This window comes from Anabrus simplex, chromosome 7 (genome assembly GCF_040414725.1).
Source record: "Anabrus simplex isolate iqAnaSimp1 chromosome 7, ASM4041472v1, whole genome shotgun sequence".
In the NCBI taxonomy this organism is placed as follows: domain Eukaryota; kingdom Metazoa; phylum Arthropoda; class Insecta; order Orthoptera; family Tettigoniidae; genus Anabrus; species Anabrus simplex.
In genome coordinates this window covers 146,497,501-146,521,851 of record NC_090271.1, presented here as the reverse complement: position 1 = coordinate 146,521,851, position 24,351 = coordinate 146,497,501, and the positions used below count along the sequence as shown (strand labels likewise).

The following is a 24,351-nucleotide window of genomic DNA, read 5'->3' as shown; positions in this document are numbered from 1 at the left end:
CATCTAGAAAGAATGGATGAGAAACGGCTAAGAAAATCACTGGACTGAAAGCTTCGACGAAGTTTGCGGAAGAGATAAAAAGAGATACAATAGAAAGTGGACTTACAATGGATAAGATTCACAACAGAAAAGAATTTAGAAGCCGAGTAGACAGCATCAAAACATTCTGGGAGAAACCACCAAAATGTAGACCCAAATTGATCATATCTGAGAAAGAAAGGAAGATTAGAAGTGAAAGGATGAAGAGGTTCTGGGAGGAGGAAGAGAAGAAGAAGAGGAGAAAGCCTTAGGTTCAGTGCGGTCCATAGGCGGCCAAATTCAGAAACAATAAGAAGAAGAAGTATTTCATTGCTGACAGTTTTGAAGGTGGTGAAATACTTTGAAGGTTTAATAAGGGAAGACATGTAATGTTTTAAGAATACTTCAAATTGTACTACTTGTAGTTGTCCATATCATGTATGTCGAACATGTAGCTCTTACCCGAATTCATAAATTACATTTTTGACAGTAAGCTAATGTTCAACAATCACATCAGTACAATAACAAAGAATGCTAGGATTTTTGATAAGAACTTCAAGACCTTTTACCCAGCCCTCTGTACTGAATAAATTATATATTACCGCAGTATGGAGCATACTGGAGTATTCTGTAATAATTTGGAGCCCATATACAAAGCAACAAGTGGTGGTGATTATTGTTTTAAGAGGAAGTACAACTGGGCAACCATCCTCTATATAACACTAATCAGAGAGAAAAAATGGAAGGGGTCCGACACTTCGAAATATCAAAGCATCGGCCAAAGGAAGACAAGGGCCACAAAGGGCGTGAAAATGAAAGACTCCCTAGCCCTCGCAAACCTAATAGTGTCGGGGTCGGAAAAGAACAAGAGTTGACCAAGGGAGGTCAGATAGGATAGATGAAATTGAGGAGCCTGGCGCAAGTAAGTGGAAGCAATGCCAGGACTCAGCTAAGGGCCCCGTGGTCGCCAACCCACGCTCCAAATTTCAGAGCCCCTGGGACCCCTTTCAGTCGCCGCTTACGACAGGCTGGGGATACCGTGGGTGTTATTCTACCGCCCCCACCCACAGGGGGATACAAAGCAACAAGTTCCTACGTTATCTTTATTTCAAAACTTTTAATACTTTTGCCCTTTCGACACATCAACCCAGTTATCAAGGAATATATTTCAATTTCCTTCATTGAAAACCAGACGGTCCCTAATTTCTATACAAATACTAATACAAATTGTAATAGGACGATTTGATTCCTTGGACCTGTTAAAACTCATTTCATTCCATGTTCCGCAGACATGATCAAGTTAGCACCAATTATTTCATGTTCAAAGGTCAAAAACATTGCATCAGTCAAATTCACCTTTCATAAAAATGACAACGCTTTATGCAACCTCATCAGAATGAACACAGGAATAACAAAGCAATTGAGACAGTGAGTGAGAGAGTGGGCTATGCCGAGATTTTGTCAAAATTGAGTTATTGGTACCCTTGTGTAGGGCTTACATTCATCTTTCAGTGTGCAAAATATCAAAGACTTCCGCAGGCTCCTTCCTTTCTGTTTTAAAGAACATATTTTCTGTGAATTACTCATCTCACGTTTATGCAGCGAGAGAGTGAGCTATACCAAGCAGCTAGAAGCATTCCATGTATGCGTGTTTGTCGGCTATGCGAGCTGGCCAATCACTGCGCTTATTCTCAAACACGTGTTAGTTGTGTACAAAATGGCGGACAGTGAAGGAGAAGTAATAGTGAGTAGCTGTGAAAACCTAAAAACGAGTTAGAAATGATAAGTGCAAAAGGGCTAAAGTGTGTAGAAACTTTGGATTAGAGTACACGTTAATGTGCCGGAAGGAGGCGAATCTGAACGCGAAGGATCATCATCATGTACCTCATGTGGATCTCAGAGGTAAGCAGGTAATTAGAAGCATAATTTAAGTGATGAAGATGAGAAATCAGTAATGTACCATATTAAGAAAATTTCCCTTGTATGTAAGTCACTAAGTAAGAAGGTTAAAAAAAAAAAAAAAATGTTTTCGAGTTGTGAAATCAGTTGCAGAGATGTACGGTATACAGAGAAGAAAGAGATGATACTGGCATACCTCTAGGGATACGGCTACATCAAGTAAGGGCAACTGCAGCATACAATCTTCTCTCTGCATTTCGATCTGAATGCCTCGAAGGAAACTATGACTACTGCTTGATGAAATGAAATGGCGTATGGCTTTTAGTGCTGGGAGTGTCCGAGGACATGTTCGGCTCACCAGGTGCAGGTCTTTTGATTTGACGTCCATGGGTGACCTGCGCGTCTTGATGAAGATGAAATTATGAAAACGACACATTCACCCAGCCCTCGTGTCAGCGAATTTAACCAATGATGGTTAAAATTCCTGACCCCACCGAGAATCGAACCCGGGACCCTGTGGCCAAAGGCCAGCGCGCTAACCATTTAACCATGGAGCTGGACTACTTCTTGATAACGTATGATCTTTAGAAAGCTTTACCAACCCCAATAATACCAACAGGACTGGTATTTTATCTAAGGCAACTCTGGGTGTACAATTTCAGTATTCGTATATGCAACCAAAAAATTGCCTTCATGTGTATGTGGGCTGAAAAAGTTGCTTCGCGAGGTGCTTCAGAGATTGCATCGCGTCTATTTAAAGTGTTAAGTGAACTTGAAAATACTTTAGGAAAACGGAAGTTAAGATTTTTCCGACTCCTGTTCTGCACAGAACAAAAAATAACATCCTATATATGATTTATTATGCTCTTGTGTCCAGCTCCATGGCTAAATGGTTAGCGTGCTGGCCTTTGGTCGCAGGGGTCCCGGGTTCGATTCCCGGCAGGGTCGGGAATTTTAACCATAATTGGTTAATTTCGCCGGCACGGGGGTTGGGTGTATGTGTCTTCTTCATCATCATTTCATAGGCGTCAAATAGAAAGACCTGCACCTGGCGAGCCGAACATGTCCTCGGACACTCCCGGCACTAAAAGCCATATGCCATTTCATTTTTATGCTCTTGTGATGATAGGAAAGTTTGACTGCATAGAACATTATTAGGTGTCATCGAAAAGATGATCTAAAAAGGAAACGGACTATGTATTCACACCAGAAGATTGTCTTCGTCTCGTGGAACATTCAAGTGTGAAGAATCCTTTTCATGTTATAGAAATGAAAAATGAAGACTTCAAAATCTTCCACAGTGCCACATCGTGCTTCGTTAGAAACAGGAGAAGTAGGTCAGGTGTTAAAATGCCACTCCGGAAGATTGCCATTCTCAGGATAGACTGCAATAAACCTGGTATATTACAGTACAAAACCAGCTATTCTGAACTTTGTCTGTGGGAGGAAGTGCAATATGTTGGGAGGCCTCGCAGAGAAAAAACACAAGCACCACTGGAAGCACTGAAGAGAATATTAATTCCTTCAGAATTGGAAAGTCTATATCCTGTAGGAAGAAGTATTAATAAAGCTAAATACAAGGACTTGATGTCTCTTCTGCTGTACATACCGCAGAATCACCATACTATATACCATGCACTCCAGCCGGATGACTCTAGCACAGCTGAGGAGTGGAGGAAGACTCGGGTATCTGAAGGTACTGAAATGTTTTGTTTACTCTGGAATTAGTTCAATTTTTTTAATCAACTGAAGTTCCAAATATTTGTTATAAAATAAAATGAAATGAAATAGCGTATGGCTTTTAGTGCCAGGATGTGTCCGAAGACTTCAGCTCGCCAGGTGCAGGTCTTTTGATTTGACGCCCGTAGGCGCCCTACGTGTCATGATGAGGATGAAATGTTGATGAAGACGACACATACACCCAGTCCCCGTGCCAGGGGAATTAACCAATTATGGTTAAAATTCCTGACCCTTCCGGGAATCGAACCTGGGACCCCTGTGACCAAAGGCCAGCACGCTAACCATTTAGCCATGGAGCCGGACTGTTATAAAGGACTAAATGTTTTATAGCAACCAGGTAATGAAGGCAATTCTTGGGTAGGTACTGTTAGCAAACCTATAGGTAGTAATGCAAGGTTATTTCGTTTGGTTGGTTGCAGGTGGAAAGGGCCTAAGGAGCCAGTTAAATGATGGAATTACACCCTGTAAATAATTTTCCTAAAGAGTTTGAAATGTATGCTTTGAAAAGGTAAACAATAAATTATATGTTAATATGAATGTTTTTCCCATTAGAGCAAACACAAAACTCTAAATATCTCAGTTCCACCCTACTCTGGCATAGCCCACTCTCTCACTCACTGCCTCAATTACATAAAGGCAAAATGAAAACAAAACACAATTACTTACCATGAGGCAGTAGCACAAAATACAATGCGTGCAGGGCCAAAATAAGGAAGAGAAAAGGCAGGATCATAATACTAACACTTGAAGGGTTGCCAGGATAATACTACTAGCTACCAAATAAGAGGCTATGTTAAAATTAAATTAAAGAATTTTTGCTTAATAAATAAAAAATAAACATTTTTAAATACTTTATATACAGTTATATATATATTCTGCCTGCTGTCATTTCTTGATGGATACAGTACTTTTGCATCCATCTCTTGGCACAGGTCAGAGTAAAGTGTAGCTTCCACCGAAGTCCCAGTCAACGTCCTTGGCTGTTACAATATGGTAGTTGCTGGGGTATGGGTAGTGCTGAGTAATGACATTCAGTGCATCTGAGTGTTATGAAAGGTGCTGCTCATAGGGTCAGTCGTTCTTATTACCCAGAGAGGAAAGCAATGGCAAACTACCTCACTCCTCATCTTGCCTAGTATGCCTCATTTTGGTGCTGCCATTGGTTTTTGGGGTTTCCTTATAACCGCATAACCTTTGGTGGTGCTATTTGAGGATCCAACCAGCCTCTGGGCTGATGACTAACAGACAGACATATATATATTTTTTTTCTTTTGAAACACAAAAAGCAATGAAAATTGAAATGAGAAACAGTATTTCATAAATTTTAAATTAGCATAAAAGAAGCTGACATCAACATTGGCTTCTTCAAAAAATCAAAATTGGAAAACTCATAACTGATACCATTAAATAAAATTGTCAGTTACGTTAACTTAATGTACAGAAAGATTAAAATATTTAAAAAAATTGGTTGTAACCAGAATATTTGAACGATAAACACTAGGTAATTACTACACGGAAATTCATTAAAAAATTAGTTGGATGATCATCAGTATGCGGGCCCGCGACCATTAATACTGCTTAAAATTGAAATTTGCTACACTACCAAAACAAATAATAAGTCACACGCAAAGTCACACACAAGGACACACGTACAAAGATATTTGTTGCTCCAACCGCGAATAAAAAAATTTACACAAATGAACTAAACCAAATAAAATCACAATAGAATTATAGTGGAAAGCAATCCCAACTAAATGAAGAATATCAAGGGAAAAATACTATAAACGTTCCCACATAATAACAGAACACAGAAGCACACAACAGGATCAACCATTTACCGACGCCAAGCCATCATCCCATAATAGGCATCAAGGCCCCCGAAATTTAATACGTGTCCATCAGATAAGATGAGATGACACATAACTTAATAATAAACAAAGGCAGGGAACCCCAAACAGTGAGTAGTATGTGACAAGAAAACGTTAAGTGAATGGCATATATTAAGTTAAATATCGACCAGCAAATTTCAATTTTTCACAGACTTGACGTTATTAAAAATAATAATAATAATAATTTATCCAAGAGGTGATAGTACGAAATTACATTAGCATTTGTTAAACAGTTCACCTACAGCTTAGATAGTTTAGAATGAGAGGGGCTTTGGATTACGCTGGAATACGTACATGAGGTGTCATTAATTAACGTCCCGAACAATGCAAATAACGATCACATATACGATAATCAGCCCACCAAGGCAATGCCAATACAGTTAGAAGACGAATAAAAATTATGAAGGAAAACACATCAACATTAAATAGCAGAATAATAATAATAATAATAATAATAATAATAATAATAATAATAATAATAATAATAATAATTCACAGCGGAAATAATAATAAAAATCCCAAAGAGTGAGTAGGCAAACAAAGTATGAACGACAACACAGTAAGCTTAAACAACACACACAAAATACAACCTCGTAGACATAACTAGCGATTCCAAACTCCCGCATAATTTAGTTACATTACTTTCACGAATTTAGTCCATAACCGATACAATAAAATTTTGCTACCAGATGTTTACAGTTTTTAATTAACGAACCGACGTTTCCAAGGGTGTGCGTTATAATGTAGGTCAAATTTACGATAAAATCGCTCACTTTTAATCCATGGCCGTACGAGATCACTTGAATTATAATTTCCAGTACTTACTTGGAATGGGGTATCCAATATTAAGACTTACAACACATTTAGAACTTGCCATGCCGATAAACGGTTAACACACACACAAAGTTTTCTTCTTACACTAAGGAAATAATTAGGTTGGAGCACACTGAGAAGTATTCAAAAGATCAAGGGCATAGCTCTGACATTCTTGCACTTATCCTGGCGAGTAACTCTCCATTACTAACGCTCTCCCTCTACGCCAAGATGTCTTCTTACGAGCTCTACTTAACCCAGCCATGTTGAATGGTGGCAGCCAACACACTGTCCCTTCGCTCACACAGACAAGGCGGAACTCAGACAGCTCCCAGCATTCAAAGTTCGCACCGCACAAGCGCACAGCAATTGATTGATAATCCAGCGAATCAGATTAATCCAGCAAAGACATAATAATGGGAGTTACAGTTTTTGAATTAAATGTGCATGAGAGATTCCGCAATTAGACGACAGTTCCAAACAATGGGCGATAATGTTAGATAACGTCTCGATACACAAGTAGACATGCCAAATAAATAAATAAATAAATAAATAAATAAATACTCGTAGATGTTTTCATGTTACAATTCCATTATGCCAAATAAATATTTGTTGCCATTTTCACGTTACACTTTATAACACTGTAACAAAAGAAGTCGATATATTCACCGAATCGGATAATGAATTCAATAAGAAACTAGAAGCCTGCCTTTACAATTTGTAAATTTTTGATAATTCCTTCTTTCTGGTATTCATCATATTTGCCAGTGTACTCATTCTTGTTTTAAGTTTCTTTTTTTTCTTGTATTGTCTTTTGCTTTGTATTACCGTGTGATTTCTTAGTGAATTTTTCATTTCTTATATAATGTTAATTTTGTTCTATTTTGTCTTCTGTTGATTTTTTTACTTTGTGTTTGTTAAACTTTAACTTCATAGATACAGATTGTTGCTGAATGTCAAGAAGGTACTTATTGTTAATAAGAAAAGCACACAAACGTGCAGAGAGTTAAGGTTCATTGTTCTTTGCTATATTCCATTAGTGATTTAGTGCGCTTGTGGCACTCGCTGAAGTGGTAGCGCTTACAGGCCTTCCCGCAGAGGCTGCATACACACTGGTGAGGGTTCGTGGAAACTGTTTCTTGTGCATAGCTTGTGGTGGAGACCGTGCTCCGCGAGCCTAGTTATGGCGCTTCGTAAATTCTTGTTTGGTCCCGTCCAGTTCCGATCTAGCATCGCATCTGTTGCGTAGAATTCGGGCCAGATGTCCGCTCTCTTGTTTTGTCTGTCCCGATGTAGGTCCGACTCTTGTTTCGTCGGTGGCAGCTGTTGTCTGAACCTCAAGTCTGCTATGAGGAAGCACGTTTTTGCAAGTTTGTAGGCCAGTCTCGAAGAGGCGTATATTCCCAAAGTTCTCTTTAGGTATCTTGCTTTCACACACTCAAGAGTCGAGAGGTCTCTAGTTGTCAGGTTGTTCCATATGAGCTCAATGCCATAGGTCAGAATAGGCATTATCTTTGCATAGAAAATTGTTAATGCAGTGTCTAGTGCTAGTCTTGTCAGATTTTTAATGTCGTAAATGGCTTTTATGGCGGCAGCTGCCCTCTCCCATATGTGAATTTTGTAGGATGATCCTGATGGTTGTAGGGTGATGCCTAGGTACTTGAAGGAGTTTACGATCTTTAACTCTTCCGCTCCGTAGTATATTTTGTCTTGTGCAGAGGTTCTTCCTCCCCTCCTGAAGATCATTTGCACTGTCTTGTTGGTATTCAGCTGGAGTTGGTTGTTTTCGACCCATTCCTGGATTTGGTCTACAGTGTCTTGCAGGGCCTCCCTGTCGTGCGAGCCTAATACGATGTCATCTGCGTAGAGGTAGAATTTCACCGAGTCCTTTTGTAGGATGTCTGTGACGTCTGACATGACGATGTTGAATAGCGTTGGGCTAATCGGGTCTCCTTGTAAAACGCCATTGGTTTGTATTATGTTTTCTGAGGTCGTCACGCCATCTTTGATTATGATTTTGTTGTAGGTGAGCAGGGTTTTGATAGCAGCTGTTGTTGGATTATCCTTTCCTGTCATACTTTCAAGTTTCTTCATGAGTATTTGTCTGTTCAGCTGGTCAAAGGCTTTTATGAAATCTACAGTGTAGAATTTCCTCGACAGGTGCATCATGTATGTCTTGTAGGAGGTTAGCAACTGCATGAAGGGTTCCTCTTCCCTTCCTGAATCCGAACTGTGTTTCCGGCATTAAGGCGTCTGTTAGTGAGTAGAGTCTGTTCGTCAGGATTTTGGAGAATATCTTGAAGATGTTGTTCTCAAGTGCAATTCTTCTGTATGCGTTGAGGTCCTCTATGTCACCTTTGCCCTTGTATAACAAGATGATAATCGACTTCCTCCAATCCTCTGGTATTTTTCCTGATGTGAGGCATTTGTTAAACATCATCATCCACAGCTGGGCGAGTTGTTCAAGAGTTTCTATGAGGTTTTCGTTGAACACCTCGTCTGGTCCTGCTGCTTTTCCTTTTTTAGATTCTATGATGGCTTATCTTACTTCATCCTCAGTTATTGATTCAGATTCTATAGTGTATGTCTCTTCGGTTTCGTATGCTTGTTCTAAGTCATTCTTGTTGTAAAGTTGAATGAAGTGCTGTTCCTGTGATTTGCTATTTTGAGCAGGTTTAGCTTCTTGTATTCTTTCCTCTTTTGTGCATATGCTTTCAGGTTGTCTGGTGTATTTGTGTGTTTTGCTCTGTGGAGGAGGTGTAGGGCTTCTTTTCTGGTGCGGTAGCATTCTGCGTCAAACCAGGGCTGTGCTATTCTTGTTTTCTTCAGCAATTGTGTACTATGTATATACAACAGAATGGAGTCCAGTGCAGATTGGAGCAGTCCTTCTTCTATTTGGCTTGGAACATTTCCTAGGAGTTCCTTTCTCTTTTCTAATATATCATTGTTCAGCTTCCTTGAGATCTTCTGTGTATTGGAGGTTTTCGGCAATGCCGACACCCCTGATAGGGCAAATATGGTGCAGACTGGTAGGTGTTTTTTCAGTGGGGCAACTGTTCATCATTCCAGCACTTCTTGTGATTTTATTTTAATGTGTTTTCCTCTGTAGAAGACCATGTCTATTGTACTGGATCCATTAGGCGCAAGGTATGTCTTTTCTTCCTCTTTATTGACCAGTGTGAACCCTTCTTCGTGTAGTAATTCCAAAACCAGAGCTGTTTTTTGGTCAGGCTTGTCCAGTCTGCAGTTTAGGTCTCCTTCCAGGATCACATTTTCTTCTTCCCTTGTCATTGAGATTGCATTAATTATCTGTTCTACTGTATCGTCGACTGTTTGTGTTGGACTTGTGTAGAGTCCTATGATAGTTAGTCTGTCAGCTTTCATGACAACTGTGTTTTCTTCTGTGTGTTTTGCTTTGAGTTTTTCTATGGTGTTGTTATACATGACGATTACGCCTCCTTTTGGTCTGCCGTGTTCTTTTGTTGTTGCCAGTGCATGTGTATTGTAGAAGAGGGGTTCGTCGATGGGCTCTGAGAGGAAAGTTTCAGTGGCTATTACTGCGTCTAAATTGTTCCAAAAGTAGGTAGGGTTGCTGCTTTTAGATTCTTAGGAAAGTTTCAGTGGCTATTACTGCGTCGAATTTGTTCCATAAGTAGGTAGGGTTGCTGCTTTTAGATTCTTAGGCATTCTAAGTTCCATAGGAGTAGTGTTAGTGTATTTTTGTCTTGTTGGTTCATTTGGGTTGAGATCTTTCTAGTCAAGTCTTGCTCCTGTGGACCGACGAAAATGAAAACGTCTGACTGTAACTCCTCTTGGCCAGAAGTTTGCGTTGGTCGCTTTTTCTAAATCTTCTATTGGTATTCCTATGCAAAAGGCCTTTAGATGGCCAACTGTTGGCAGCTCCACGCACTCTTTCATTTCGGTAATGCCTTGTTTTTGTAAATGCCTTCAATTTTTTTCTTTTGTGGCTTCACGGTGTAGTTTCCCAATGTACAGCCATGCATATCGAGGGCCTGCTTGAAGTTCTCCTTCTATTGGTTCCTGTATTCCTACTGTTTTCTGGGGGTTCTCTAGGTTTTTTATGGCTTCTGGCTGCACCTGCGTATGTCCCGTTTCTGCTTTCCGGCTCGGGTTCTTGCTCTGGGCGAGATGCTGGTATTTCGTTGTCACCTATTTGTGATTCTTCCTCTTGTGATGTTTCAGAGGTTTGTGTCTGTTGGGGCACTGGGTGAGCCTGCCTCTTATTGGATTCCTTGATCACTGTTGGCCTTTCTTCGAGTTCAAGTGACTTCTCGACTGTTTTCATGGTCGTGATAGTCGTGTCATTTGCCAGAAAGTTGATGACATTTTCCACTTTCTCGTGTAGTTCCTTCAGGTCATTTCTTTCTTTCAGCTTTAAAATTTTTTGTTTGCGTGAGTTGCAGAGCCAAGTGAGTTTACATTTGGATCTCTTTATTATGTCGAATTCTCCGTTTGTAACTTTCGAGCAGGTTTTGTGGTACCATGAGCTACATGGTTCCTCGCATTCAATTGCGTCACAATCCTTATCAGAGACTTTTTTGCATGTTCTGCACATTTTCTCTTTCCCTGATGAAGGGTTATTTGGTGATGTCGAATTACTGTTGACAGCCATGTTCCTTAATTCTCTATGGGAGCCATCTTGCCAGTTCTCTCGTATGTATGACCCTGCAGATGTCACTTCCGGAAATAACCATGAACTTACAGAATTATTACACTTATAAAATGGTCCTAATCGCAGATGAGAATTAAGACATTTTGAACAAATTGAACACGATATAAGTTAGTTAATTACTAATTAATTAAGTAATAGATTGTTAGACCACTGAACAATGTCTCATTCACAACTGTATGTTTCCAAACTGAGTAATGAAACACTGTTATTTCTCTTTGGTTTGCTAACTTGAAAAAGGAGAAAGTTTATTCCTTGATATTTAGTATGCTGTTATTCACCAGTGGGTATTCTCAATGCTGTTATTCTCTTTGGTTGACTATCTTCTTGAAAAGAGAGGAGTTTATTCCTTGATATTTAACAGGCTGTTATTCATACGTACATACATACTTACATACATACATACATACATACATACATACATACATACATACATACATACATACATACATACATACATACATACATACATACATTATCATTATAGACTGTTATGCCTTACAGCGTTCAGTCTGCAAGCCTCTGAGAATTTACTAAACGTCGCCACAATCCTCGATTTGCAACTAGTGTTGTGGCCTCATTTAGTTCTATACTTCTTATCTTTAAATTGTTAGAAACCGAGTCTAACCATCGTCGTCTTGGTCTTCCTCTACTTCTCTTACCCTCCACAACAGAGTCCATTATTCTCCTAGGTAACCTATCCTCCTCCATTCGCCTCACATGACCCCACCACCGAAGCCGGTTTATGCGTACAGCTTCATCCATCAAGTTCATTCCTAAATTAGCCTTTATCTCCTCATTCCGAGTACCCTCCTGCCATTGTTCCCACCTGTTTGTACCAACAATCATTCTTGCTACTTTCATGTCTGTTACTTCTAACTTATGAATAAGATATCCGGAGTCCACCCAGCTTTCGCTCCCGTAAAGCAAAGTTGGTCTGAAAACAGACCGATGTAAAGATAGTTTCGTCTGGGAGCTGACTTTCTTCTTGCAGAATACTGCTGATCGCAACTGCGAGCTCACTGCATTAGCTTTACTACACCTTGATTCAATCTCACTATATCACCATCCTAGGAGAACACACAACCTAAATACTTGAAATTATCGACCTGTTCTAGCTTTGTATCACCAATCTGACATTCAATTCTGTTGAATTTCTTACCTACTGAAATCAATTTAGTCTTCGAGAGGCTAATTTTCATACCATACTCATTGCACCTATTTTCAAGTTCCAAGATATTAGACTGCAGGCTTTCTGCACAGTCTACCATTAAGACCAAGTCGTCAGCATAGGCCAAACTGCTTACTACATTTCCACCTAACTGAATCCCTCCCTGCCATTTTATACCTTTCAGCAGATGATCCATGTAAACTACGAACAGCAAAGGTGAAAGATTACAGCCTTGTCTAACTCCTGTAAGTACCCTGAACCAAGAACTCATTCTACCATCAATTCTCACTGAAGCCCAATTGTCAACATAAATGCCTTTGATTGATTTTAATAATCTACCTTTAATTCCATAGTCCCCCAGTATGGCGAACATCTTTTCCCTCGGTACCCTGTCATATGCTTTCTCTAGATCTACGAAACATAAACACAACTGCCTATTCCTCTCGTAGCATTTTTCAATTACCTGGCGCATACTGAAAATCTGATCCTGACAGCCTCTCTGTGGTCTGAAACCACACTGGTTTTCATCCAACTTCCTCTCAACGACTGATCGCACCCTCCCTTCCAAGATGCCAGTGAATACTTTGCCTGGTATACTAATCAGTGAGATACCTCGATAGTTGTTGCAATCCTTCCTGTTCCCTTGCTTATAGATTTACTGCTTTTGTCCAATCTGAAGGTACCTTACCAACACTCCACGCTAATTTTACTACTCTATAAAGCCATTTCATCCTTGCCTTCCCACTATACTTCACTATACTTCACCATTTCAGGTCTAATTTCATCTATTCCTGCTGCCTTATGACAATGGAGTTTATTTAGTATCCTTTCCACTTCCTCAAGCATAATTTCACCAACATCATTTTCCTCCTCCCCATGAGCTTGGCTGTTTGCAACACCACCATGATGATTTCCTTTTACATTGAGATGATGTTCGAAATATTCCCTCCACCTCTCCAGTGATTCCCTGGGATCTATTATGAGTTCACCTGAATTACTCAAAACACTGTTCATTTCCTTTTTCCCTCCCTTCCTAAGATTCTTTATTACTGTCCAGAAAGTTTTCCCTGCTGCTTGACCTAGCCTTTCCAGGTTATTACCAAAAATCTTCCCATGACTTCTTTTTGGATTCAACAACTATTTGTTTCGCTCTGTTTCTTTCATCTACGTACCAATCCCTATCTGCCTCGGCCCTTGTTTGGAGCCATTTCTGATAGGCCTTCTTTTTACGTTTACAGGCTGCTCTCACTTCATCATTCCACCAAGATGTTCGCCTTTTCCCATCTTTACACACAGTTGTTCCTAGGCATTCCCTTGCTGCTTTTACTACGGCATCCCAGTATGCCACCCATTCATATTCTATATCCTGAACCTGCTTACTGTCTACTATTCGATACTTCTCACTAATCATATCCATGTACTTCTGTCTAATTTCCTCGTCCTGGAGATTTTCTACCCTTATTCGTTTGCAGACATATTTCACTTTCTCTACCCTAGGCCTAGAGATACTTAGTTCACTACAGATCAGATAGTGGTCTGTATCATCGAAAAATCCGCGAAAAACTCGTACATTCCTAACAGATTTCCTGAATTCAAAGTCTGTTAAGATATAGTTTATAATGTATCTGGTACCCCTAGCCTCCCATGTGTAGCGGTGAATAGCCTTATGCTTGAAGAATGTATTCGTAATAGCTAAACCCATACTAGCACAGAAGTCCAGCAAACGCTTCCCATTCCCATTAGCTTCCATATCTTCCCCACATTTACCAATCACCCTTTCAAATCCTTCAGTTCTATTCCCAACTCTCGCATTGAAATCGCCCATTAGCACTATTCTATCATTGCTGTTGACCCTGACCACGATGTCACTCAAATCTTCATAAAACTTGTCAACTTCATCCTCATCTGCACCCTCACATGGTGAATACACGGACACAATTCTTGTCCTAATTCCTCCCACTGACAAATCTACCCACATCATTCGCTCATTTACGTGCCTAACCGAAACTATGTTGCGTGCAATCGTGTTCCTGATAAAGAGCCCTACCCCAGACTCTGCCCTTCCCTTTCTAACACCCGTCAAGTACACTTTATAATCTCCTATCTCTTCCTCATTATCTCCCCTTACCCGAATATCACTTACTCCTAGCACATCCAGATGTATCCTCTTTGCTGACTCAGCCAGTTCTACCTTCTTTCTTCCATAAGCCGCATTAATATTGATAGCTCCCCATCGAATTCCATTTCGTTTGCCAAGTTGTTTCCAAGGAGTCCCTCGCCTGTCAAATGGGAGTGGGACTCCATTACTCCCATAGGTCCGAGGCTTGCTTAAAGTGTTCTGAGCTCGGTAAATTCATGAAGCAGGATGCTGCCCTACTTGCACATACTCCAAGTGAGGATCTCTCCTCTAACGGGTTATGGACCACCGGTGAATTGTATAGTCCTAGCCGCCTGAGCACAAGGAGGGCCATGACTCAGAATATGTCCGAGATGTCCAATCCCATTCCATAGCAATTGGTATCCTGACTCTCAGGACCACTTACTAGGCCACTCAGCCATTGCCCATGGTTCACGAACTAGGACGTGACTACAGTAACCCACAAACATGAACATGCTGTTATTCACCAGCAGAAAATTTAAATAATATGCAAAACATCGTCAGATAAACAGTTTCTCACCAGAATTGAGTATTAATAATATCACACATATAAGTACATTTATACACTTCACAATTACGTAACTGCACTTCACTCGCATACGTATATATCACCACAATGGTATTCAGTTTGCACACCTATAATGTATGTATGTATGTATGTATGTATGTATGTATGTATGTATGTATGTATGTACTTCTAACCACAATTAAGGGAAGATAGCCATTTTAAGTGTATTTACGTGCCACAAACACAAGTACAGTTCAATCTCGAAGACAACTATAAAATGTACGATCTTAACAAAAGCACATTAGTATCATAGCACAGCAACAATCTTACACTTCATCTTTCATAACTTTCTTTACACACCAAGTTTAACGATGATGTAAAATTCAGAAGTAAAAGCTACCACTATCACAATGATGTGATATTTTTCAGTGAACACATGAAATAGTAGACACATGAAACATATTATCATATACCATAAGTATCATAAATACAGCACGACGCACAAGAATCTGACCTGTTTTTTGAACAGCTGTTTCCTAGCCATGTAGTTTGCTGAACGGTTGTAGTAGTTGGCTGCTATCAATTTCGGTACTTGCCGAACTGTGCCGTAATATTCTTTCTTCTACGATGTTCTCACGATCTTGAAGGCAACGGAATTCTTTCTGTGGATTTTCCAAGTCTCTTCTTGATAGAATGTTTTGTCGCATTTGTAGCATGGGATGAGAGTTTCTCTTCCAGTGGTGTTAAAATGTCTTGTCGCATTTGTCACATGAAGTGAAGTTACTTACTTGGGTGCAAAACCTGTGCACTTTCAGATAAAAAATAAATGTTGATTAAGCAAATTGTATTAAAATAGAATAAAACTAGAACTGATATTTTTGGTGAAGCCTAAATTCATTCAGTTATATTTGTCTCTCATTTCAGGAAAAACATGCAAGTTTTTGATAGTTTATTTTAAATTCATTTATTGTTACTCACTGGTTACTAGCAAGACCCTTGTCTATGATTGATACCTAGTGATAAATCACTCATAGCACTTTGAAATCTCCATCCATTGTTGAATGCTGGTTATTGAGACCTTTGATAGTGTCAGATAACTGTTTTATATTTCAGCAAAAACATAACAATGTAACTCCGAGCTGTCACATTCTCAGTTTGTAACAAGTTATAGTTTAAGTAGCGGTGTTGGTGAGAAGACTAGTTTCCAATGCTTTGTAAAACTGTATGATTATTGTCGCGGCCACGAAAGTAGGCGGGTCAGAGAAATTACGCTGTTGCCAAGGTTATGTAGCAACTGGCGAAGAAATGTCTAACTGAACACATCATTTCGGAGCGCGAGGCAAGTTGTTCTCTCTCAAGCCCCTGATGTTACTTCATACAATGTTTCGATACAAATTATACTACAAGCTTCAGAAAAGACTGCTGATTCCAGTGGTATAACTATTTTCCATATAAACCACTTGAAATAATTATAAAAAATAAAATCTTGAACGAGTAAGTTTAAATCCGTAGAATCATGTATTGAAAATTTCAGTAAGCGACCAAGTTTTTATTTCTTCAGCCAATAGAAGTTTGTCTGCGGGAAAAATGTAAAAAATCGCCTGACTTATATTTTTTATCTGAAACATATTTCTATGAGTCTTGTAATTTTCCCGAAAAATGGCCCGGAAAGCGATCATGTAAGCTGAGGGGCGCGCGCACCAGCACAGGCTGCAAGACCCCGTAAATACTTTCGGATTACATATTAATCCGTATCAGTTTTATTACATTATAACTTTAAATATTTGAATACTGTATATTGTACCAAATAATATAGAAAAAGAACTACTTTAAAGAATAGGTTTACATTAATTTACAACGAAGTAAGAATCGGTTTCTGGCTTCAAGGCAGTCTTAGTCACTGTCATCACTCATCTCACTATCTGTCGAGTCGTCTTTTACACTGATGATGAATGGCTCCATTCTTTCATCCCTTACTATTTCCTTGGCCCAATCGTCTCTTTGAACATTTTCCGCGTGATTGAAGCACTTTTCCCCAATCTGCAGCAGTCACACGGTCAATAGCTTCTGACACGAGTTTTTTTTTTTTTTGCTAGGGGCTTCACATCGCACCGACACAGATAGGTCTTATGGCGACGATGGGACAGGAAAGGCCTAGGAGCTGGAAGGAAGCGGCCGTGGCCTTAATTAAGGTACAGCCCCAGCATTTGCCTGGTGTGAAAATTGGAAACCACGGAAAACCATCTTCATGGCTGCCGATAGTGGGATTCGAACCTACTATCTCCCGGATGCAGGCTCACAGCCGCGCGCCTCTAACGTGAGTTTTTCTACGCCCTTACTTTGAATGTCTTGTTCCTCTCTGCCACTTCTTTCTTGACTTGAGCCCAAATCAATTCACATTCACTATCCATCTTTAACTGCACTTACGATGTGAGCTCAACAACTGCTTGACAGGGAATGACTCGGGTAAGGTGGCCTGGAGCAGATGGACTTCAGTTTGACAGCACTGCACGATCAACGTTGCCAATCCGTGCCTGGGGGTAAGCGACTCTCGACCATCTGTCGCTTCGCCGTTCCCGTATCTGAAGACAGCGCAGTTTTCCTCACCCGCCTAATTTGGTGGCCGCGACAATAGTGTTCGTTCATATGAATTCATGTTAATAATCGTCGGTGGCGGATTTACTCGTTTCTGAGTAATTAACTTTTACCAATAAACTCAATTCTGCCTGTGGATGTACTTTCGATGGTTGAACAGACCAATTCTAGCATGGATTAAGTGTCCACACAGATTGCACAGTATTGTTGGAGGAGGACGTAGTTGTGCGGTACAGAGTTTTTGTACTTCCCTCCTGGCTCTTCACATCTGCGTCGTTCCCCTTCAAACAGATCGACAGCAGCAGGGATGGTCCAACACCATATTGTACAATCTTAGGAAGCGTGTCCCAGATTTGTGGGTTGGGACCTGTCATCTTCATAGTGTGCTTATTTAGGTCCTTGTAGTGCCTCATGGGGACTCCATGAGGTCTGGTGCCGGAACAAGTTCACCATACAGGATTTGGTGTGGAAATCTGGAATCACTCATCCAACGAACATGGCCAATCCACCTAAGCTGATGACCAATGATGGACGATTCTATGCTCTTGGCATGCGATTCCTCAAGAACAATGTTGTTGACATAGTCTTTCCTCTTGATACTAAGGATTGATCAAATTTTTGGCTGGTGGAAACGCTGAAGCTTCTTCAAGTTACGTCTGTACAGTGCCCAAGTTTCACAACCATACAGTAATGTTGTGATGACAGCAGCATGGTACACTATGAGTTTCGTCTTCACGGTCAGGTCTTTATTCATGAACAACTGGTGTGATAGTCGTCCAAACCGGGCGAGTTGGCCGTGCAGTTAGGGCCACGCAGCTGTGAGCTTGCATCTGGGAGATAGTGGGTTTAAACCCCACTGTCGGCAGCCCTGAAGATGGCTTTCCGTGGTTTCCCATTTTCACACCAGGCAAATGCTGGGGCTGTAACTTAATTAAGGCCATGGCCGCTTCCTGCCCACTCCTAGGCCTTTCCTGTCCCATCGTCGCCATAAGACCTATCTGTGTCAATGTGACGTAAAGCAAAAAAAAAAAAAAAGTCGTCCAAATGCTGCATGGGCAGCACCAATTCTCTTCTCCACATCTTGCTCACAGGTACAGCGCACAGATAGGATATTTCCCAAGTACGAGAAGTCGTCTACCTGCTCTAGAGTAGTATCTGAGGTAGGGTTGTTGAAATGTTGAATGTTCAAATGTGGAAGGGTTGTGCCTGATGAAGGTTGTACCTGGACCTTGGTCTTTTGAACATTAATAGTGAGACCAAAATAATCACATGCACTCTTGTAGCAATTAAATGACTGTTGCAAGTCCTCTGGTGTGAGTGAAGGTGATGCACCAGCTCATCTGCATACAACATTTTGGTTACCTTTGTAACCTGGGTGAGTCTCCGGGAGCGAAGTGTTGCTAGGTTGGAAAGCCCTCCATTGAAACGATACCTAACCTCCACACCTGGGCTGTTTTTAGAAGATTCATGTAGCATGGCAGCCGAATATAATGTAAATAGTGTTGAAGTTAGCACACACCCCTGTTCCAGTCCATGAGTAATAGGAAATTCATCCGAGATCCTATTCTGATGGCAAATCTGTCCGGTCATGCCATCATGGAGGGCCTGAACCAGATCAACAAAGCTCTGACAGCCAAAGTGTTTCAGTGCCGCTCACATAGCAGATCTTGGAACAGAGTCAAATGCCTTTCCCAGGTCATAAAAGATAAGAAGAGAGGATTCTGTTGCTCTCTGCATTTTTCCTGAAGTTGCCTTGCACAGAAGATCAGATAAGTTGTGCCTCCAGAAGTTCGAAACCCACAGTGGGACTGCTGGAGGACTCTCAGAGATAACCTGGAGGCGGTTAAGCAGAATTCTTGCTAGAATTTCACCTACAATAGATAGTAGTGATATACTGTGATAGTTACCACAGACACTGCAATAGTCTTTCGTGAAGATTGTGATGTTAGTGGCATTTTTTTGTTCGCTAGGTACTTCTCAGTCTTACAAAATTTTGAGTGATTGACCACCAGCTTGAATTAACTCCTGAGGGATGTTATCCAGCCTAGGTGCATTTCTGGGTTTCAGACTATTGAGAGTTGCACTGACTTCTTGATAAGTTGGGTGAACTGCCATCCATCGTTGTTTGGGCTGTTGAGGCACATCACGAAGAAAGTAAGAAAGTATTCATCAGCAGTGGAAGGATGATTCTAAGGGTGGAGAAGTGCTCCTTTCAGCACTCCAGGATTTCATGGATGTCGGTAAGAATGGTAGAATTGTCAGCAGTTTTCAGTGTACCTGTTGAAGAGGAGATGGACCATACGGCTCTTTTATTCCTGCGTAAAAGTTCCTCAGATCCCGAGCATCAGATAGTCTGAGTCCAACAACAGAGAGCATTGGCTTTGTCATCATCATCAGACCATAGCTGTCCACTTCTCTATGTAGGCCTCTTCCATCACTTTCCAGATGGCTCTGCTAGCAGCTCTCCACAGCCAGTCTCTCCCCATAATTCACCATCAGAATGTTGGCTGGCTAGACAGGATAGGTGGTGGCATTCAATTTCTAATGACTAGATTGCATGCCAAAAGCCTGGGTTCAATTCCAAACCTCTCTGCAGTGTCCATATGGAGTGAGGGCATATGATGCTGTTGATGGCAATTTGTCTGCCATATGGAGACGTCAACCCTTTTATTTTATTCCTTGAGAGTAGGCTATGTGTGGACACTGGGTTTCACCTTCTCCTTACCCCATCATCCCACATCCATACGTGCTGGTTGACCATAGGTGTCAAATAGAAAGACTGCACCAAGCAAGCCGAACATTAGGGTGGGCCGAAAAAACTCGAGTTCTTTTTTCCAAGTCGTAATACCGCAGAAAAGTTGCGAATTGGGGAGAATAAAACGGGGTAAAAAAAGAAACAAAATAGGTTTATTTCTTCTGGTCATGCACGTGCTCTAAAGTTTGCCAAAATTCGGAAAAATGTATATTTTTACGATAATTTTCTACCTTGCTTAACTTGTCAATATTTAAATGTAATAGCTCTAGTCGGCTCTTACTTGAACCAATAATTATTTAGAAAAAAGAATGGTTCAAATTGGTTAAGGTCTTTTGCTCACGCAACAGCCGTCAAATCGAACAAATTCTCGCGCTCGTAGTAAGTCGCTCAGTCAAAGACCCTGACGCTCTGCCCGCCTACCACTCTCGCCACCACGCCGTGCCATTGTTGTGTCAGTCTGCACTTATACCTTGTGTTTGATGTGTGTTTCATTCGCTCTTCCAGTTACTATTGTGGAATTTGCATCTACTGTATTCCGTTGTTTGTTTTGTGTTATGACATTTTTGTGTAACTTTGTGACTTAACGGTGGTATACTATGGCTGTACCTAAGAAACTCATCACAAGACAGGTATTTGGTTGCCCTATATTTGGTGCACCTTAAGACTTTTTATGAAACAAACTTCCTACTGGTGAGGACGTGATTCGGTGTTGTTCACAGGAGAGATACCATTTATCGCTTAAAGTTAATAATAAGAGCATCAGTTTTTCACACATTGCCAGTACAGTAGCTAACAAAATAATTGGTTTGTATCAGAAAGCATCCATCCCAATGGTTGCAGATAAGAGAATTGTGCAACTTATAAAAGCGTTGCGTGATAAATATTACAGCATTCAAAAATCATATACTCGGAATAAGAATAAAGATTCGTTTAAGCAGAAAATTGACACAAGTTTAAGCAAAAATTCTCATTGCTTTTTGAGATAGCGGCTTGCAAATGCCCCATTGTTGTTAATTGCATTTGTAACGGAACCCGTGATTTATGTAAATGCGATATAACTGTCAACTGTGTTTATGCAAAATCAAACAAAATACCTGCTATTGAGCTAAGATTTGTTTACTTATTATGAGCACACGGAATAGGTAAAATTGGGGAGTTGGGTGTATCTGAAACAAAGAAACGTATTAAATCATTGGAAAGGAGATCACGTGACAGCCATTTAACCCTGGATGATGAATCTGAATCTCATCTGTTAAAAATGCAATTAATAACAATGGGGCATTTGCAAGCTGCTACGTCAAAAAGCAGTGAGTATTTTTGCTTTAACTCGTCAATTTTCTGCTTGAACAAACCTTTATTCTTATCCCGAATATATGATTTTTGAATGGTATAATATTTATCATGCAACGCTTTTATAAGTTGCACAATTCTCTTATCTGTAACCATTGGGAGGGATGCTTTCCGATACAAACCTGTTGTTTTGTTAGCTACTGTACTGGCAACGTGTGAAAAACTGACGATCTTATTATTAACTTTAAGCGCCAAGTCGTATCCCTCCTGTGAACAACACCAAATCATGTCCTCACCAGTAAGAAGCTTGTTTGATGAAAAAAAAAGTCTTTAGGTGCACCAAATATAGGGCAATCAAATGCCTGTCTTGTGATGAGTTTCTTAGGTACAGCCATAGTATACCACCGTTAAGTCACAAAGTTACACAAAAATGTCATAACACAAAACAAACATCGAAATACAGGAGATGCAAATGCCACAATAGTATATGGAAGAGTGAATGAAACACACATCAAACATGAGGGATAAGTGCAGACTGACACAACAATGGCGCGGCGTGGTGGCGAGAGTGGTAGGTGGGCGGAGCGTCAGAGTCTTTGACCCGAGCAAGTTACGGCGGGCACGAGAATTTGTTAGATTTGACAGCTGTTGCACAAGCAAAAGATCTTAACCTTTTGAACCATTCTTTTTTTTCTAAATCATTAATGGTTTAGGTAAGAGTCGACTAGAGCTATTACATTTAAATATTGACAAGTTAAACAAGGTAGAAAATTATCGTAAAAATATACATTTTTCCAAATTTCGGCAAACTTTAGAGCATGAGCGTGACCGGAAGAAATAAAACTATTTTGTTTCTTTTTGTTTACCATTTTATTCTCCCCAATTCACAACTTTTCCGCGGTATTACAACTTGGAAATAAGAATTCGAGTTTTTTCGTCCCAACCTACCGAACATGTCCTGCGGCACTTCTAGCACTAGAAGAAGCCATAGGATAAAATTTAATCCTGATGATATCTCACCACCTGAACTGCAGTCTGCCAACATTTTGCCTGATGGTTCTTCGTTGCCACTGGAGGCGTTTCTTTGTCCACTGCTTGTCGCTCTGCCTTGCGATGTGACCTGTTCAGTGCTGCTTGAGGCTGCCAATGTGTGTCTCAACGTCTGTGACACCATTGTGCTTCCAATCGCCCCATTCTGCACTCTGAGGCTGTTCTCAAGCATGGTTGATTTGATGGAACATTGGCAAGTATTTTGGTGCTGGGCATTGCTCTGTGTGAGCATTGCTGTCTTGAGACTTTATGTAGCGACCGGCAATACACACAACTTGTATATCTTTCATTTGAGGTTGATTGGCTTAGAGGAGTTCTTGAGGTTGACCGAAAGATTCCTGAAAGCCGCTCATGTCAGGCCATTTTGCCTTATCTGCAGTCTGGTTGCTTTTATCAAGCTTGATGATGTGACGTAGTAGTTGACTACTTGGAGGACTTGGTTGTCCACTTCAATTCAAATGACATCCAGATTAGGATCTTAATTTCCTTTAGGTTCTTCTGCAGGCTGACGCTTGCTGATGTGGAAATATTGTTCAGTAGCCATGGTAACTAACTGACAAATGTGGTAGTGGTTGTCATGATTGTTTTTATAAGCTGCGAACCCCTGTAGTCATCAGCCCCTATTCAACAGGAAGATAATGATGATGACCACTAAAATGAGGAGAAAAACATGGCAAATTAGGAAAAAAGGTGTCAAAGGGAAAGAACTCTTAATATGGCCGAGCTGGAAGAAAAACAAAACGTGATCTACATTATACTAAGCCCTAAAACTTATCAACAGTAACAACATTACACTGACTGACCATTATTAGTTGAAGTATGCCCTGTCTCTTCTGCTCTCCCTCATCTCTATTAGATAGCATTACTGCAATAATTTCAAAACTAACCCATTAATGATAGATACTCAACAGTAGCAATTTTTAATTTGTTTTGGTTTTAGCATATGCAGATGATATTGTTACAATAGGAAGAATGCAGAGCGATCTTGAAAGAGGCCTTTGTTCAATTATTAGAAAAAGCTGCAAGAAAGATGCATTTGCAAACTACAGGAACTAAAACAAAATATTTGCCCGTAACCCAGAAGGGTTGTATGAATGGATCTGGTCATAAAGCAACCGGTTCATATAAGGTACAAGTTGTAAATAGTTTGACCTTGGATAAGAAGTACAAAAACAATTTTGGTACTGATGTCTAGAAGAGAGTACTTTCTGCAAATAGGTGCCTTTGTGGTCTCAGGAATCATTTAAAGCCCCTAAGATGATAATGTGTGAAGTTCTAATGTGACCAGTCCTGTCATATGCTTCTGAAACTTGGGTGGTGGTGGTGATCTTTGTTTTAAGAGGAAGTACAACTTGGCAACCATCTTCTATACTGAAACTTGGGTGTTGTCAAATTCTGATGAAAGATGCCTGGATGTATTTGAAAGGAAAATATTAAGGTACTTCTATGGGCTAGTTGAATAGTATAGGGTGTGGGGAAGCAGTGTGAAATATATGTAGGAGATACGCAATTTGCATTCCGCAACTCCCTGGGCATCCGCAAGGCAAATACTTGTTCAGAAATGCAGGGATGTGAGCTGTGACATGTTCTTGTGTTTCAAAGATTACACCAAGACATTTGATCACTGTCAGCACCAGAATATGATCCAAGCCCTTCTCAGAGTAGGTGTGGATGAAAAAGACATCCTACTTATTACCAATCTCTGCTGGTGGCAGCGTGCCTAAATCAGAGTCTAAAACCAGGTGACCGAGTTAGTAGAAATACACAAGGGCATC

General features: G+C 40.4%; 1 protein-coding gene across 1 annotated transcript in view; it reads left to right on the top strand.

Annotated features, from left to right (window-relative positions):
- Positions 1-24,351, top strand: part of TAF1B (TATA box-binding protein-associated factor RNA polymerase I subunit B) — a 193,794-nt gene that overhangs the window by 79,937 nt on the left and 89,506 nt on the right. The gene's annotated exons all lie outside the window — the stretch shown is intronic.